The 19,268-nt window shown below is 42.1% G+C and overlaps 1 long non-coding RNA gene across 3 annotated transcripts in view; it reads left to right on the forward strand.

Moving 5' to 3' along the window:
• LOC136019804 (uncharacterized) overlaps nucleotides 1–19,268 on the forward strand; it is a 207,053-nt gene that overhangs the window by 13,646 nt on the left and 174,139 nt on the right. The window lies entirely within an intron of this gene.

Here is a 19,268-nt window from a genome sequence, read left to right on the forward strand (position 1 = left end):
ATCGTTCTAGAACATTATTAGGATAGTCCCCCTAAGTTCAAAATGAAGCAATACTTCACCCTTCAGTTTTGTTGATGGAGCCTGACATCTGTGCCTTTTCCTTTCTCAGTGTAAAGGAAAACATGCGTTTTTTGATGAACTTTCTCTGCCCACAGGTTTGGTTCTGTAAAGGTAGAGCCTTTGTGTTTTCAACAGCTACAGCCTCCTAAAGCCCTTGTAGCAAGCATGGCTGAACCCCGAGGTCCTTTCTTAGGGCTGACTCTGCTTCTTGGTAATATTGACTTAAATGGGAGATTTGCTTGAGGAAGAGGGTGAAATTTGGGATTTGGTGCAGTATGTTCTGTGAAAGGACGTTCACCCATAACCTATATTGCCTTCACTTGGCAGTATTGTTTTATCTGGTATATCTGACACTCTCACTGCTTACGTAAGAAAATCGTTTGTACTGTCAACAGCTCTGTTTAACCTTTAATAGTAAAATTAGTAACTGAACCCAAGAGGCCAAGTCCTGAGGCCCATATTTGGGTAAGGTTTCCATTAAAATCAATGGTAATTTTGCCAGGGACAGGTCTGGAAAAGCCCTGAATTTTTACTCAGAATTTACCCCAGCAAGCTTTTCAGTAGCCTCTGTTTCTGCTCTACAAAGAGCAACTAGGACTACAGTGGCAGAGAGAGGAAACGTTAGAAGAACCTTTTTGTATTTTCCATTTAATGACTTTATTGGATGAGACATCTGATGATACCAGGTTTTTCTAATTCTCATTTTTATAAGCTATCTAATGCGCAGAAACGTCAGTTCTGGGCATATGTTCTTGTCCCTGGAGTCTTGTTCAGACATTAGAGAAACATTTCTAACTCAAAAGATAAACACTTCTGCTGGAGTTCAGGGACGGAAATTGTTTTCATCGCAGCAGGTGTTGCCTATTAGTTCTACTAGAACTAAAACCCTAAGCTGGGCTTTAAGTGAGATACATAATCAAGCTCTTACATCATTGTGAGATGTACCGTACTTGAACCTTTTGCTTGCTGAGACTGTATTTCCTCCAAGAAACATCCTGTTTTGCAATCTCCCAAATTCCCCATGTGCCATACAACATTAGGGATTTCATCACCTCCTGGGCACACAAGCTATGCTTTCTGCAGAAGACCCATAGGGAGGGAAAGACAGAGAGCCAGACAAGTCAGAGGTTTCCATAGTTCCTGGTGGGACCATGTGATCTATGAAAGATAGCTTTATTTTTATTCCACCCCCCCACCCTGCCTTTCACTTCATGCTGTTTCCATTCTAGACCTGAGTCTGTCTAGCAGGCTGCTGATTGCATCATGTAGAGGAAGGGATCATACTGTCTTCAGTCCTGTTCAGTTGTTTCAGGTCCCATCTTACTTTTAATGGCTTTGGCTGCTTTATTTTCGTCCTTCGCCTTGCTGTCATACCTTTAGTGGACAAAATAGGCTGGTAAAAGGTACCACTGTTTGTAGAGTCAGTTCTTCATCTCTGGCTTTCATCAAGGTTTACTGCTAAAGGAAGCAAATTTATTTGCAAGTTATATCGTTATATTTAAGAACAGAATATATTTCTTAGCAGTTTTTTTACTTTGCATCTTTGCTGCAAGTCTTTACTTATTTCTTTTGAACCTAGTTTGACTCACCTGAATTCACTGGGGATCGTTAGTCTGGGTTTATAAGGAGGTTTGCCAGAGCTCAATAAGAGCTTGTAGGCTCTGATTGCCCTAGGTAGCTTCATCTGGGTTATCACTCGTGTTCTGTGCCTACTGGTTCTGGCCTGTATTTAGGCTTAGCCCCTGATGTTATGGGGCTGCTGTTCTTGGTCTTATGCCTTGCTTTGGGCTTGTTTGATGTTCTGCATTGTGGCTGATCCTGGTTGTGACCATGGGAGCTGCTCAGCTCCTGCCAGGTATTGGGGGGCTATATCTGTAGCTGGGGTGCTGCCCTGTTTTCATTCTTGGTCCTGCTTCTCTGTCCTTTGCAGAGCATCTTGCTCTGTCTCCTCCCTGTCATGATTTGACCTTCAGTTGCTGCAGCCACTTTCTAGAGTGATTTGCCCTGAGGACTGCTCGCTTGCTCTATTTTGTACAGCTGACCCAGGTCAGGGTCTAAAACCTCTTTACAGCTCTGCTGCTTTTTCACAGGTTGTACCACAACTGCAGTGCTCACCGTTTAGCAATTATTCCATTTTTCTACCTTTTACAGTCAATTGTATTTAAAACATAGGGGAAAATGAGCTGGTTTTTTTTTTTTTAAGAAATTTTGCTTTTTGGTGTGTTTGTTTTCTCTTTATAGCAAAAGAAAGGTATGATAGTTACAGCCACTAATTCACTGGATTAATCACTGCTTAGTCACCTATGAAACTTCAGTTAAAATGGCACTGACTCTGAAGAGTGCCAGGCAAAGCTAGAAAGAAAAGATTGCCCATAAAGTTTCTTGGTAAAACTCATCAAGGCTTGGATCATCTTTTAAAGCTAAGGTGCCTTATTAGTGTGTATCCAGCAGATATGGGGGGGTAGAGAGAAGCAGGGAAAGAAAAATCTTACCCTGCTTATCCTATGCGAATGTTCTTTCAGCGTTACGGCAAATCGTCCTGTGCTGCAGGATAAAGCACACATAGGAGAGAGCTGCAGCCCGGAGCAGCACTTTTTCCTCATCCCACTAGAGGGTGGGTGCAGTTTGGACAAGCGAGGCTTTGGCTGGCTGAACTCTGCTTGGCTTGGCAAGGGGCACAATGGGAGTGCGAGCTTTAATTTATCACCTAACCAGGGTGGCGGGGCTGCCAGAATTGGCAGTTGGTACTTCAGAAAATATTTAGCTTGGGGATGGATGCAAGTGTTTCCCCTCTATAATTCATGCTGTATAGTCAGAAGATGCTATAAGTATTAATAATATATAAATTGAGTGAGCCAAATGCTTTTGGGTTTAGTAGCTTGAAACAAAAGTGTTTATGCTTTTTTTTCTAATTGATTTATAAGTTCCTCATGTGGTATGCTCTGTCAGGCTCACTGGCAGAGTGTTTAAAAAGTGCTTGTTTCAGAGATGGGAAAAATAGAAGAAATAATAGAACAGATTGTATTTTCTTTTGATTTAATATTTGCAAAATCAATCATTCTGTGACCAAACAAGACAGACAAATAAAACAGTACCCTGATCTTAATCTCCACTTTAGCAGTGAAACACAGCTTGTACTTTAAATATCAGTGGTTTAGAAAGAATATGATTCATCGTATAGCTGTCAGTACTGTTGGAACCAACTTCCCTGAACTTTAGTTCAGATACAACAGGCCAAAACATATTGTCTCATTTTTTAATTTAATATTTGTATTTCTCACCTGTTCTATTGGTTTGTTTGTAGGAGCAGAGAACGCAGTCTTGGTTTAGGGTAGAGGTAGAGCTAAATATTTTTGTAGCTGAACTATATAAAGCTTGCCTGAGAAGGTGGAATAAAGGTAGAAAATAATAAAAATGTACAAAGTCTGGGGGGAGAGAACCTCTCTAAAAAGAGATTGCATAGACCAACATCAATTTGATGTTGAATGAAGCAAGGAAAGGGATTAGAGCTCTGCAATAGGGAAAGGTTCAAGAGAGAATGCTATGAGACTACTTCTTCCTCTGTTAGAACAGACATTAACATGAGTAATAATCACAATGTTGCTTTTTTGACAAAAGTTGAATTAATTTGTAAAGTTCAGTGTATTGGTAAGTCAGAGCTTTGATCTTAAGAAGAGGACGTGCAGTTATATTCATCAAGCTGAAATAAAAAGGAAGAGAAAAGAAGAAAGGACAATCCTTTGACTTTGTCAGGTGCTGTCATGAAGAAATATGTCAGTCTTTCATATCTGGGATAACACAGTATAATGTTGCACAGCTCTATATAAGAGTAGCAGAGTCTTGCCCTGGGTCAAAGGCAAAATATTGCACAACTGACCCAGGTGCTTTGCAGGCGTCATATATCCATTTTTAATCTCCTGTTAAAGCATCAATGTTGGCCTCTGCAAAGAGAAGATGGATCACTGAGCCTGTTCTGGCATGATAGTTCCTATGTTTTGTTCCATAGAAAGGGTTGTGATCAACAAAAATATTGCCAACCTAGGTCACTTGCCAGTTTATGAGCAATGGGATTGCTTTGTTGGTTTATGCAGCCCTGGTTGTTTTTGCTGTTATTGAAATGTGACATTGGCTGACAGCTCTGTGGGATCTCGCATATGGAGACTTTGCTCCACAGGGATGGGAGAAACTGGACAAATTATAGTGGGTTTTCACATATGGGGCCAATTCATGCCTGATGAACCCCTGTGGAAGCTGTTGGCGCTGCACCAGCCAAGAGGTTGACCTGTCATATCCACTGACTCATTGTGGTGCTGTTTGTCATGATTAAAGCACTTGAAATTTTCCTCCTAATGGGGGACCATGCTGAGTTTCAGCGTGTACTGCTCTGCTGCCTGCCTGTTTCTGTTGTTGCTAGATCTTCTGGAATTGTTTGTGTTTGTTTAAAAGGGGAACAGTGAACTAAGCTGGTGGTTGAAACAGCACATGTGGTTTAGCTGGATTATAAAAACATTTGACATTCTTTGTCACCTTCTTAAATGTGTGATGTGAATGCGTATGAGAACTGGCAATGTGGATAAAGAAGAATCAGATGACAGAAATGAGACCAGAATGGTGAGAAGCAGAAGAGATGTGAACACAACAATGATTTGTTCTAGGATGGTCCCAATCCATCTTGCATCCAATAGGCTTGTAAGTAGACAGTACTGCTGAAGCAGTGATACCATCTTCTGCAGACGTGTATCCTAAGATGATGACCAGGGATGGAGGAGAAAGGAATTCCCAGATCTTTCAATTGTGTTCAAAGATCTGTATATGAGAAAATGTGGGGAAAATTTCACCCACAGTCTGTAGTGCTAGATCTGTGTTAGTCATGGTTCAATGTGGCCTGGTGTATTTGATAGGCTGTATTTGCAGTATATTATAGAAGCTGATGAGGACATAAATGTGAAGATACAACTGTTGTACTGTTTTCATGACAATTCATGGCCATGGGTTAGAAAGCAAAGAAGCCAAGATGTTGGTATGAGTGATTTAGTAAAACCAAGTTCAAGTCTATTGTTATTAATGGTCTCCTGGGGCATAATACGGGACTTGCTTCCACTTCTTGCAATGTGTTGTGGAGGAGGGGACTAGAAGAGGAAAAGTAAAAATCCAAGAAAATATGTGAAGCTTGAAAAGAGTAGCAGGGCTGTAGGCTCAAGAAGAGAACCAGAGAAGCATCATCTAAATTATTTAAGATGCTTCAGAAAGGCTGAAATGGTGAATAATGATCTGGCAACTGAAAGAGTTGTGTGGTTTTTGGTTTGGTTGGTTTTTAGCGTTTGGTTGGATTTTTCTTGTTCTTCTTTTTAAAAAGAACTGGCAGTAATGCAGCCAGCTAGGAAGGGCAGTGGCAGCAGACTAAGAAGTAATGTGGGCAGTGGAAGGAGAAGGTGGTGGAGAGAACTGGAGACACCTTCCTTTGGAGGTAGTGGGGGCGTGCAAAGTAATGATTCCTATCACTCATTTTGCTGCATTTCTGAGCACTGATTTTGCATACTGCTAACTTTGGGCAGTGGAAACAATAGATTACAAAGAAGGGGGAGGAAGTAAATGTGGCCCCTGGGCTGTGACTGTGTCCCTCAGCCACCACCATATAGTGCTTGGCCTCAAGCAGTCTCCTCCTAGTGTTTATTAACTGGACAGGGATGAACATGTGTTAAGCAGATCACATAATCTGTCCAGTAAGACACCACGGCTGTAAGAGCATTCTTTTGTGCAAAAGTGCTTAAATTTTAGCAAACTGGTCAGTAGCAGCCAGTTGTTCTCTCCATACACATGAGCTCACATGTAAGTTCTGCTTTAGGTCAAGTTGTTAGCACTGACACTGTGTATAAATGAGCACAGCAGGCTATAGAGAAAAGCAGTTGTGGTCATGCAGAGCCCTGAAGTTCCAGAATAAAAGCTGATTTTCATATACTTTCTGAAAACAAGGAAAATTTGAGTGCACTATATGTGGAAGCAATCAAAGCACTGTCTAATATCAAAGACTTCTGTTTTAATGAAATTTTATTCTGCATAATTTGGAGCAGAAACTCTGACAGATGATTGTTCTTTCTTCAGAACTTGTTTGGGATAGTGGCTGGTGAGGTTTTAGTTTGGAATCGGAAGGAGACGTGCAGGTGAGCCAGGGATGACATACATGTGGTGTTGGTCATGTCTGTAGGTGGACCATGAGAAAAGTGAGGAGTCAGGAAAGACAGGGTGGACACAGCTGTGAGATGTAGATGAAAAGGATGATGCAGAGATTGTAACAGGCTAAAATTGAGGGTAAGGAAGGTTCAGAGTCAAAGGGTGTAGGTCACTGTTAGAGATAGTCAGGAGGTTGAAGATGGGAGGTGAAGCTGATGGGTATTGCACAGTTCAGTATCAAAGCCCTTCTTCCTTGAGTTCTGCTAGCTCTTTTACGTTTCATTTTGTCCTTGTCTTGTGGTCTGGAGTCTGGAACCCTGTTTCATACTCCTTCAACTGAGCACAGCCTTTCCCAAGCACTCATAGATTGGGGCATTGCTTGGGCTGGAGCACTCCAGCCCCAAACAAGCAGAAAATGCAGGCCCCCAGCTGGCTCTGACAGTACTGTTCCAAAGGCTGACATCATTCCTGGAAAGCCACTGATGTTACACCTAGGGATGGATTTTGCCACTGTATTTGAGACTGTGTGTGTTCAATGTATAAACTGGGCATGCTGAAAACTAGTAATAAAATAAAAAAACCTAAGCAACAAAACACCACCCCCTGTCCAAAAAAAGTCCCATACCAAGACTGTCTTATTGCCTTCCATAACTTGCTTCTGCCTGCAGAATCTCTAGTCAATCTTCTCCCAGTCTGGAGGTAGCTTTGGCTTCACAGTGTGGTTTTCGAAGGGCCACCTCCATCAGCTACTATGTGTTAGATCTGTAAAAATAAGAAAAATAATAATTTTAGTCCCTGGAAACCAAATCAAACCACAGTACAGATCTGACAGCTCTCCAAGCAACTGAAAACAATCAGTCATAAAATGCTTTGCTATCAACAAATAGGGAACCAAAGAAATATCAACTGAGATTAATCACTATCAATTGTTCCAAGGTTTTATAACAAAGGGGCAGGAGGACGAATTTGTCTTACAGACTTTACACCCTTTCTTCTTTTTTATCCAAAGCAGTTATCCAAGTCAGTAAAAATGAGGTAATTATATTGCAAAATTCTTTGGATGAGAATGAGACTTGGTTCTAAAATCTGAAGCTACATTTACCCACAGCAGAAAATTGCTGGAAATCAGGAGAATAGCAGCTTGCATGTTTATTTTTCCTAGAAGAAAACAATTGACTTTTCAGAACTCGTTTTGGAGTGACTGAAAACAGATGGCAATGGAGATGATTTGCAACTCAGAAGCATCAGGGTGGTTATGGATTCCTGGGAGCTTGTGTCTTGTTTGCTTGCCTCAGGCTTAAACAAATACAAACTGGACTGTGAAGCAAAAGAGACCTTTCAGGAGGCAGGAGTTCTCAATCTCTGATCTCTTATACTGAAAGAATGGGAATGCAGCTATGTTCTTCCTCTGCTGTGATTATTAATAAGTTGTGTGCTAGGGACTGGGCAGAGCTGACCTTGCCTTCCCCACATCCTGCAGAACTTGTATTTAAATCCTGTAGTGGGAGGAAAAAGGTGTGCAAAACTTCAAGACAGAAGCTTGAAAAAGAGGCGTCCCCACAGTTTTGTTCATGGGGGTGTTCAGTGGCAGCAGGTCTTCCTGGTAACTGTATAACAGTTATCTTGTTTTGCAGTAACTATAGCTATATATGATTGCAACGCATCAACAATGAAGGAAAAATAATCTCTCTGTAGGCTGTATGCAGAAGACCTGAATGGATCTCCTAGTGTTTTTGGGGATCGCCTGCTCTCCAGGAATGCAGTAAGAAAGACAGACCTGTGATACGGAGATTGGTTGTCTTTATGGGAATAAAGCTGGCTGCTCAGTGTTTGAATAAAGCACCTTCTCCTGTGATGCTTTTTTCAGTGTTAATACACCAAGAATTTTAATTCTCTTTCCAAGCCAACAAATAAATGCATTAAATGGCAATCATGCTATATTTCTACTTGCCAGAACACCCAAACCAGGCTTACTATTTTTCTATTAGCCATTGAGGACAGTGATAGAAACCACTCATTTTTCTGTGTGTGTGAGATATATAAAAAATAAGACATGGATGTTCAGTTTATTTCACGTATTAGTCTTCATAGTTTCTACATTTCTGTTACTCATTGAATGATTCTTACCATTCTGTCACTAGTATTGACAGAATCAGGTACTGCTTCAATTAATTGTGCAGCTAGAGGACACCCATGACAATGCTTTTCTTGATCTAGGAAAGTGTTTAAGTAAATGCTTAATAAATTCAGATTGTGATCAGTTGTGCTTGGTTAACAGAGGCTTCTGTATTTAAAGGCTAGCTTGTACGTCTATGCTCTGGTGGATCAAGGAGCAGGTACACACTTTCACAATGTTGCTTCTTACAAAGTTAAAATGACACTGTGAGGAGATTGCAGAGCAAACTCCCATTTTCAGGTCAGACCTGCAGCACAGCAAACTGCCTGGGATCTGATGGTGGAGCTGTCACTTCTTTGTCACTTTCTTCATCCTTAGTTTACAAGATGAAGATGGGCAAGACCTGACTGCCCATGCTGCAGTCATTTAGGTGGTTGCATCAGCAAACCCTGAAAGTCTGCAAGGTTAATTAGTGTAAAGTTTGACCCCTTGCCCTCCACCTTCTCTGAAGTTACAAGTAAGCCTTCATGCCTTTTTATTTACCTTGCATCTTCTCTCTCATTGTTCTTCTCTCCCTAGGAGTTCAGTTCTCTCTTCATGGCTTCAGTCATTATCCTTTCTCACTTCTCTTGTAATACTGAGACTGTGGAGTTCTTTTTACTGAAGAAAGGCTAGAGTGAGAAGTCCCTGCAGCCCAGCTCTCAAATAATCTGATCTGAGCTTAATCCAGTTTGTCTTGGCAGGGAGTTTTATAGTGGGGCTGGGCAGCCTCAGAAAACCAAACCTGGGCTGGCTGTCTTGTAGCATACTCCTGTCTTATGGCATCACAACTGGCTTGATCCTGGGCAAGAAGGTGTTGTAGGATAAGGTCTTTAAATGAACTAAAATGGATGGATACCCTGTAGAGAAAGGGCCTGGCAGCAGAGGGAGGAGCTAGGACTGGGCAATTAGAGGCAGAGCAATGTGTGTATGACTTCAAGGGTACTGAGGGGGTGAGTGGTTCCTGTGCAAGTCACTGTTCTTGAAGGTTTCTTCAGACCTTCATTCTTGCTAGTGCCATGTCTTAAGAGGGCTTCTTCTGGCCCCTGAATAAGGTGGCTGCTTCTTTCTGCTCTCCTCTCAGGGTCTGAAGGAATGTGACTGTTGTTGGCATCAGCTGGAAGGATTGATGGGGTGCTGAGGTGGATTTATAAGAGAGCCTTTCTACAGAGAATTTTTTTAATAAATCATGTGCCAAACTAGTCCTTGGTTCTTGCCAGTGTGTATGTTTCTTCTCTTCACAAACAGTGCGAGAAAGATGCAGCAGAGCAAAGAGTCCATGTGACATCTTTGTGGTGGATGGGACAGGTCTGTCCCTGTAGTCATTAGTAATGCTGAAGTTGGCAGGTTACTTCAAGGAGTGTCAGCACTCCTTTGCCTTCGCCTGTGGGATTCTGAAAGATATGTTTTTCTTCACTTCTGCTTTTTTCAGGTTTTTGGGCATTTAGGTGGGTGTGGATGCTGATGAAATAGAGGAGGTGGTACATAACTGCATGTTGCCTGCATCCTGATAGCACCAGAAACCGCAGCTTCTTCTAAGTCTTTTGACTCAGACACTGTTCTACAAGCAGTCTGGACTTGTGGTGGTGGTGGAACTGTGCATCCATAATGCAATTGGGGCCCATCTCTCAGCAAATGGTTCTTCAGGTGCTTGCTAACTTAGAAATGTGGCTGGAGTGCTTTGGATGTGAGAAGTAAAGTACTTGTTTACAAAGCCTTGCAGAGGAATGAAATAGTGTTCCTTACGTTAATGTTCCATTTAATAATAGCTGTCAGGCCTTCTAGGTAGACCATTTCAAGGCATTAATTGAACTTCTGGGGTGATCAAGGTCATTAACTTTTGACTGTAGCCTGCACTAGAGGCAAATTAATCATTTAAGTGTTCTCCCCAGCGTGCCTTATTGCCTAAGAACACTGCAGGAATGTAGTATATCGCCAGATAAATCATTCACCATGATATCATCAGAACTGCTGTTTTGCCATTTAATTCTAGTGGGGTACAGAATGTTTCAGACCATGGCAATTAGCATTTGCATGTACTGGAAAACCTGGTTAAATGATGTACATGCATTTCCCACTAAAAAGTGAGGAGAGAGCAACAGAAGTGGTGAGCTGTGTGTTGGCAGGTAGCTGCTTCCTTCCCCTGGGCAGGTGCCTTAGCTATGTGGTAGTTTTATCTCTGTCGATCTGGACCATCTGCCAGGTCTTTGTCATTACTGTGCTAGAGGCATGGGGTTTGTGACATAATGATGTGTTATAGTGGAGGGTACTGGGATGTAGCTGTGCACATATCCAGAAAATCCGAAAGTATCCAGAAAAAACAATAGAGGCAGTTTAGAAATCTGTATTAGAAAGTTTATTTTTCCCCTGTGCTTCCCCTGCTGTCTGGGGAAGTTCTCTGGGAGGTGTTAGTTTTGTGTATTTTTAGAAGTGACTTTAAGCTGAAAATGTTAGTCTGTTTGCTAGCTTGGAGCAAAGCTGACAGTCTTTCCTGGGGTAAAAGTCACCCTGACTCTTACGAGAGTTGTCTGAGATGACAGTGTTCATGATTTCCTTACTGGTACTTTCTAGATTGCTGTAATGAGCTATACCTGGTGAAAGTACCAAGAAAATGAAATATATATATATATATACACACATATATATATAAAGCATTGACAATTCAATCTTGCCACACAGTTAAACAAAAAGACCGTCCTAAACCCTGCTCTCACACTCCTTTTGGTCCCCTAATCCCTGTTCTAATATGGGGGCTTTCTTTTCTTTCCACCTGGCTCCTCTGGGCACCCCCTTGTCCTTCCCTCATGCTGGCTGAGCACTGCGCTGTCTGCTCAGCTATCCCAGCATTAGCAATTTGAAGGTTTTCAGACTACGGCATCCCAGCACAATTTCGGGTCTTTCAGGGCTGAAATGCATGTGGAGACTGTTCTGGGAAGGAAAGGGCTCTGTTTGTCCAAAGCCAGAGACAGAGACAAGTCCTCATCATTGATGCCTGTGATTCCAGGAAGCAGCTTTGTGCAAAAAGCTGTCTTTCCTGCCTGGAGGGTGACCGCACATGAGTGGTAGCCCCCAATTACCAGTCATAGTTCCCAATGAGGGGGACTTCGGTACCGAAGATAATAAGAACAGAATATTCTGTGTCTGTCTGTGTCAATGTGACCTTAGAGCAATAGGACCAGAGGGTGGAGTTTCCAAATTATGTGGCCAGTGGCTACAGTCTTGAAGGAATCCAAAAACCTCCAGTGTGCCTATGAGCAAATTGAGGAGTAATGTGTAGCTACTGGCTTCATTCTAGGCCACTGTAGTCCCTAAGTCTAGCCTAAACTAATTTCCAGAGCAATGAAAGAGCAGAGATGCGTTTGAGGGAGCGCAAAAGAACATGAGCTCACCCTGGAGGTCTCAAGCTGCCAAGGTTTTCCTGAAAAGGGAGACGAATTCATGCAGACATAATACAAGGACTCAAATGTCCCCAATAGGAAAATTTCTATTAAAAAAACCAAACCCAGACATGCACTTTCATATTAATGTGAAAATTCATCTGTTGTTTATGAAATCAACTCTTTGAGGGAGGTAGTTGGGGGGGGGGGGGGGGAGATGGAGGCAAGAAAAGAAGCTGTTTGTTAGCAAAATTAAATCCAGACAAATATTTATAGCTACTTTCAAGTGGCTTGTTCTAACATGAGTCGACTAGCCTTAATACCTTCCCTTTAGCACCATTAAGCATCTCACTGGCACTCAGAACAAATTTATGAATGTCTTATAAAAGTCAACAAGCCACAAGAAAAAAATAAATAAAAAAGAGCCTTATGCAAACAGTGCTTCATCGCAAGAACTCAAACAAAGAAGGTCAGATTCATCATTTGCTAACGGAGAGGGAAAGCCAAGAAGACTGATGAAAGATGACACAAGACCTGGCTGACTTTAAATCTCCACCTAATAGAAGTAGGTGCTGCCAGGGTGGCCACACTCTTTGCAAGCTGCTTCCCTTCCGTCTGCCACATCTCACACGTGCTGGTAGTTGCTATTCTCCATCACAGCATTGTTTTTTGGGTAAATGTAGAGATAGGGGTGAACTGCAGGAATCTGATTTGTAGAGTCCCTTGAGGGGATAAACCCCTGTCCGATGGAGTGTGCTGGTCTATGGGTTTAATAGAATTAGGTGAAGGTAATTTGTATTATTGGAGCCTGTCCATTAAACAGATGGATAAGTATAAGCATGGGGGAGTTGGTGCTAAATCAGGTGACCAAATGTGACTACTTGAGATTGGAGGTGAGTGTGACCTAAGGCGATATTCCTGTTGGATTAGACTGTAATGTAACTTTCTCAGCTGCTTTTCAAGAGTTGATGTAAAGGGGTTTTGATAGTTGCTGGTGCTCTGTTGTGTTTAAGTACTGTGATACACAAAACAGCAATTCATTAGGAACTTGATGCAGTCAATGAGTCTTTTTATTAATTCTAGAAAGCTCCAAAGCCAGAAAGGTAATTTCACCATGAATTATGCCATTTTTCTCAGTAACAACTATGTGGTGAAGGAGGGAGGATGTCTGCATGGAGGATCTCTAGAGGTTAAAGCTGGGCTGATCAGGGGCTGTAGTAGGAGAAGGGATCTCATCCAAGGCAGTGAGGTTCAGCTCAGAGCATTAGTGGGAGTCAAGTCATCCACTGTACTGAGACATTTGGGACTGGTTTCAGGTATGGAGCATGGGGGTAACTGGCTTTAGGGAAATGTTAAAACCAGTGAACAGATGGGGACTGTGGAAGGGGTATGTTTTGAAGCATGAGAAATGGGGAAGAAGGTTAGACTGCACCATGGTGGGTTGATAAGCCTGGTTTAAACCTGGGACTGGAGGGGGTTTTGGCAAAACAGTACATATGTGAGTTTTGGGAAAAGTCATTTTAACTGAAGAAAACTTCTTATAGCACATGTGTAGTTTCTGATGAATCACTGAATTGTTCTGCTAGCTCTCAAACCTGTGCTCTTTTCCTTTTCCCCAGCTTTTGGAAATCTGATCAGAATTGAGACAGAGGGGGGTTTGTATTCTTTTCTTCCCACAGTAGAGAAGCAGACATGTGCACAGGCCACGCCACACACAGATTGCCAGTGTGATGCAAGCACAGTGCTGCATTTTACTGGAATGAGAGTCATTCTCCCCACACAGTTGCAGAAACAAGTGTCCCATAAGGTGACCACTGTTACAAAAGAGGGGCCATCTCTTTAGCCTTCAAGGCTGTGAAGTACTTTGAAACTGTGTAAATGCAGACCTTCATTACTGCTTGTGATGTTTCTGTGTTTGAAGTTACCCGGCAAAAGGATTCCTACCATCACACATCTCTTTGCTCTTGCCTGGGGACTTTGCAGCTGATGTTAAGCAGAGAAGATGGCCCTAAGGTTCTTCCTGCCTGGATCTTGGTGCCTGAGCTGCAGGGATGATGGAACTATGGCAGTCTGAGCTCTGTATGCCTCAGGTTGTGGCTGTGGCATACCGAGTTATCAAATCGCTGCAGTCCCATAGTGGATATGCAGAGAGTAGGTTGGCCTGTTTCCCTCCTCCTGTGCAATGTATGCTTAATTGCTCTTGATGGTGCTATCCTTGTCATTGTTCTCATGCAGGGGTTACCAAGAAGCTCTGTCACCAAACATGAGTTACCTTAACTATTCCTTGTTAGGACTTAATGCTGCCTTCAAGTGCAGGTCACTCAAACCTCAGTGGGAGTAGGGGATAACTTACACATGTCTATTCTAGCTCATGGAATGTAATATCCCGGAGGAAAGGAAGCTATTGCAGGCCATTGGTCATTTTAACCTGATAACTCATTTTTAAGCAAAACTGGAAGATCTATGCTCGTGAGGGAGCCTGCAAAGTTCAAGAGAAGGGGAGTGGAAAAAGCAACCCTCAAACTTTTCATAATTCACACAGAAAAGAACTAAGGAGGGTGAGGGGCGAAATCAAGTGAGGGATGATGAAAGAGCCTCATGGTTTTGAGCAGTTTTTTCTAGGGTTAAAGTCTGCCTGCTGCAGAGTTAGACTTTCTCCTGCTCTGAAACCATGTAAAAGTTAAACAGTTCCGGAGTATTTGCTGCTGTAAATTGTTATCCAGAGTCCCAGTGCTTTTGGCTGCTTATGGTTTATCTCTCATGCATGCCTTTTCCTTCAATATTTAAGATCATTTTCTGCTTTATGGCATGACACAAACTGATAACAAAACCCTCAATAGTTAGTTTAACCACTTACTTTCTTTCAAACATTTTGTCTTGCCAAATTATTGAGTCAGCTGTAATGACCTTGATGTAAACATGTACTTTTGAACTTACCTGAGGATCAAAGACAAAGCAGTGTTAAATGGAGGCTGGAATCTGGAAATGATCCATGCGTAGCTGGCATCGGTCTTCCATCTTTTCTCATTCATTTTTTGTGATGCGGAGCCTGGAGTGAATCTGCTCAGTTCAAAAGTTAAGAAAAATAATTTTCACAAATGCCAGGGCTGCAAGCATTGTGGTGTTTGGGTCAATCTGCCTTGTTTCTTGCTTTAGCCTGGTCATCATCAATATAAATCACGTACAAATGGCACAGGAAAAAACCCAACAACCCAGCACCAGCCCTGCATTATTTTCTGATGGCTCTTTTGCTTGGATTCTCTGACTGGTCTAAAATGCCAGCCAGGAAAAGTAGTAGCACTTAACTGCAGGTTAAGGTATTTGAGAGAGAATGTGTCATTTGTCTGCAGTAATTCTGTCCTTTAAGAAATAAGGAAAATGGGAGTTCAACATCGCTAGGCTGTGTTTATGATTTTTATTTCTTTTGCTAGTATTGACTGAGACAAATGGATCAGCAGTTTATCATTGCTAAAAAAAGCAGCCCAAACTGTACTTAACAGTAAAGTTAGAAATTAATGGTTCTGATCTGAAGAAATGAGGGATGAGTTGTGCTGGCAACAGCAGTTTTGCCTCACAGTTTTTCTGACTTCTGGCACTGGAATTGAGAGGAGGTTTTGTAATCTTAAAACTGACATTTAGCTTTGCTTAAGGTGACTTAAAATTCTAAAAACAAATGCTCTGGAAATCTTGTGTGCTTCTGTGTGATCCTGCAGAGAAATAGAAGTCCTTTTCAGAGCTGGCCTCTGATTTCATGGACCTCCCTTTTTAAATGCTTAACCTGAAGTATTTGAGCTGAGATTGACAGCATCGACAGCTTCGCTTGGCTCTAGCTGGATAAGAAAAGGTGGCTATTTGGGAAAACCAGGCCTCCTTTGTCCTGCAGGTTAGACATTCAAAACAAGGAGACACATTTAAGCAGCCTATCTGACATACTCACTTGTGTTCTGAGAGTAGGTTAAGCTGAAACAACTGTAATAACCCAGTTTCCTGGTTCTCCTAAGCTCTGTCTTGTAGCCTGCTCTTCCCTGTTGGTAGGTGGTAGGAACAGAAGGCTATGTGGGGTCAAGGACAAGAGTAGTTTTCTCCTTAAAAAGAAAACCAGTTGTTTCCCTCAGCCTGCTTCACATCTCCCTGGATGTTGAAATTGATAAAATCCCTGCTGTAGCTATCACATCTTCTTTACAGATCTGTTGGGTTTCCAGTGAGTAAATATCTATAAACATTAAATGTTTAAGAAGTTAATTTTCCAGGCTCTTAGTGACATTAAACGGTAGATAGGTTTTTATGGAAACCCCGCTCTCCAACAGCTGTAAATCCCTAACAGTAACACCAAAAAATATTGCTTTTTTTTTTCCAGCCACCCAGTCTTTAAAATATTAACAGTGTTTTTCAAATTTTACTTGTACCAGCAGTCACTTTTCCAGCTGTTGAGCTGATCATCACTTTCATTTCTCTTCACTTCCAGCCCATCAGACATTTGTACATTTTTATTTTAGTTTTTAACAAGGAGGAAGCTGTGTTGACTTCTTGGTCTTATTCCTAAAATTATATTTCTGAATGCATTTAAAGGAGGCTTGTCACTGGTGCCTGAACTGCACAGAAGTCCTCTCTGTCCTGCAGAGTAACATTTTGCAGGCATAAATATGGAAAAGAGGCTGCTGCCATTGTGACATAGCAACAAAATACTACATATTTATTTGTACACTCCAGCCCAGTTCTGACATCAGATCTGACTCTACGCTGGTGCCACTAAATCTTCTTGGGACACTGCAGTCGTACACCGTGGCATGACGCTGGGACAGAAAAGGCTCCCAGTAACTTTCCACTTGCCTCATGGAGACCCTCTGCTCACGAGAAACACTCTTTCCTGAAGAGGTTATCCACTCCTGATTGATATTCTGTGCCATTTACTTCTTCTTTTTTCCCCTTCTCCATTTGCCAGGAAAGTCAACGTGTCAGTGGGTTGGATGTAGGTCAGACTAGGGGAAAAGGACACTTCCAGGACCTTCTCCCAAGGTTTTTTTGACTTCTTAGATCCACTGCAAGGAACCGTTTTTCTCTACCTACTTCTGGGTGGAGAGAACTGCCTGATGCCGAAGGTGGGTGGGTGGGAAAAGCCTTGAGAGTGGCCAGGGTCCTGAGACCTCATGGTGCAGGGAATTTTAGCATTGACTGTGCTTTAAGAGGAAAAAATACCTTCAAACTCGGTCTTGCACTGATGTGTGATTTGGAATAGCCACCAAGACCTTTCCAGCCATTGGTAGTGCTAAAGGGATTAAAGAGGGCTTGAAGAAGTGAAGAAAGATTCAAGATGGTGTTGAAGTTCAGACATTGTTTTGTATTCTCCAGTGTTTGGCTACAGCTGGCTCTGCAGCACTAATGGTCCTGTCATCTGCTTGTGAACATTTTACAGATCTTTCTTCATTTGTTGTAGAAAAACAATTAACAAAGAGCATCAATGAAATCAGTCATAAGGGTTCAACATGAGCAACAACTGAAGAGGTTGCTAGGGGCAGATGAGAAAGCCAATGTCTGTACTTTTGCTAGCAATTTTGGTCTGTTCTAGTTTATAAAAGGAGGCATATCAGGGAAGTTGCACAATCTGGAACTTGAGTGGGAAATAAAGAGGATTCACAGAAACAGATAATTCTCCTAAGGGAAAAATAAACTCCCAAGGAAGTGAATGGCTCAGTATTTTAACACAGGTTATCAGCAAATGAGAATTTAACAGAACTGGCTGGGTATGGCCTTTCTTTCTGTTGTGCAGCTCAGGATCTAGAACATCCATCTATCAGTCATATCCAGTACGGTTTTTGTGTAATGGAACAATATGCCTTTATCCCTTCACAAGAAAGTGGTTGGGTTTACGTTGGATTTAGTGGGTTGTACTGATTGTGCCTGAGTTGACCTCAGCCTTTTTGCTAAGAAAGTGTCTTCTACCTTGTCTGAGGGAATGAAACAATGCACTAAGACAATCACAGGCAAGTGACACAAGCCACAGTACGACACATTCCTGCTTGGTGCATTTCAGCTTGCAGCTATTGTGGAGCAGGTTTAAAATATGTTGACATTCACTGGTCTGTATCTGGGTTGCCTTTCTCTTTCCATCTCCTTTAAGGTGGCAGTGGGTGCTCAGCCAGCACTCCTAAATTTCTTGGAGGAGGCCATTCTTCACACTGTCTGATGCTGAATACTTTGGGACCACAGTTCTGCATATTCTCACTGTCGTCTAGAGACTGATGTGGGACAAGATCCTGCTCTCCTTTGTTTAGTTGTTCTAAAGATTGGGCCTTTCACTTGGACCGCTGCCCAAGTATTTTTACAAGCCCAGACTTTCACTCTGCCCTTGAGAGCTGCTAGGGTTTTTTCTCAGGATTTTGTTTATATATGTCTCTCTCTAGCCTGGCTTTTGGGGGGAAGGGAGAAATACACAAGAAGAGCTAAAGGATCTTGATATGCATAATAATTTGTTATTAGTTGTAAATGAAAAAATCAGGTGCTCACCATAGCCTAATGTCCAAGGTATGTTTAACCAAAGGACAGATCAGCTGACAATCAAAGTTCTTGTACCATAAAGAGGGAACATCAATCACAGTTTCATTCATGATTATTTCTTTCCCCCTGCCTCAGTAGAACTGTGTTGGCATTAAATCTAATCTGCCCATCAAAGCCAATCCTATCACAAGGCCACTCCTTTCATCGCTGCTGTAAGGCAGGGTCGGATCAGACAAGGTGAAATTGCTGAAGTCTATCCACCACTACCCAGAGCTCATGTTCCAGATGGGCATATGGTTTGATTTGCCTCCCTGCCCTCCCTTCCCTGTGGCAACATCATCTTTCCTTGAGCCAGGGAGCAGATCTGCAAGCTCTGCACCTACTAGTAGTAAGTGGAATGGCTCAATTATGTTGTGAACCCAGTCAGAAGGCAGTTTGGCTCCTGCCTTTTTTATGTAGTTGGTCAAAGATACCTACTGTCATGTTCTGCCAGTTTCCATTAGACCCAGGCAGGAGCTGCTTTAGGTTTCTTAGCCCTTTGAAGCTCTTCCTAGAAGTCATGCCGTATCCCAGGAACTGCTGCGATTTAGCTGTTGTGAATGCAACAGTCATGGAAATGACACAAATTAGAAAGAGACAGTTTAGAAAGAGCTGCTAAATTTTGGGTTTCCACGTCCATCAGCTTCCAAATGCCCTTTCAGGAGAGGATGTATTGCTGTTTTATTTCTAATAATATTTTTGTTGCCTTCCCCTTTTCCCTAAAATGGCAGAAGTATAATGTGTTACGTTACACAGTTCTAAAGAGATTGCTGTGTCCACTGTCCTCCTGAAGAGAGATATAACTAGATGCACAGGCAGAACTGTCTATAGAATTGCTCTGTATAGAGGGCAAACACAGTTCTGCAAGTTGATATCATTATTACTACTACATCATATTTGTATTTCATGTATTATTTGCAAAACGCAGCTTGTTCCCATTTGAGATTTCAGTTTATGTATTTTGTGTTGGT

This window comes from Lathamus discolor, chromosome 10 (genome assembly GCF_037157495.1).
Source record: "Lathamus discolor isolate bLatDis1 chromosome 10, bLatDis1.hap1, whole genome shotgun sequence".
Classification (NCBI taxonomy): Eukaryota; Metazoa; Chordata; class Aves; order Psittaciformes; family Psittacidae; genus Lathamus; species Lathamus discolor.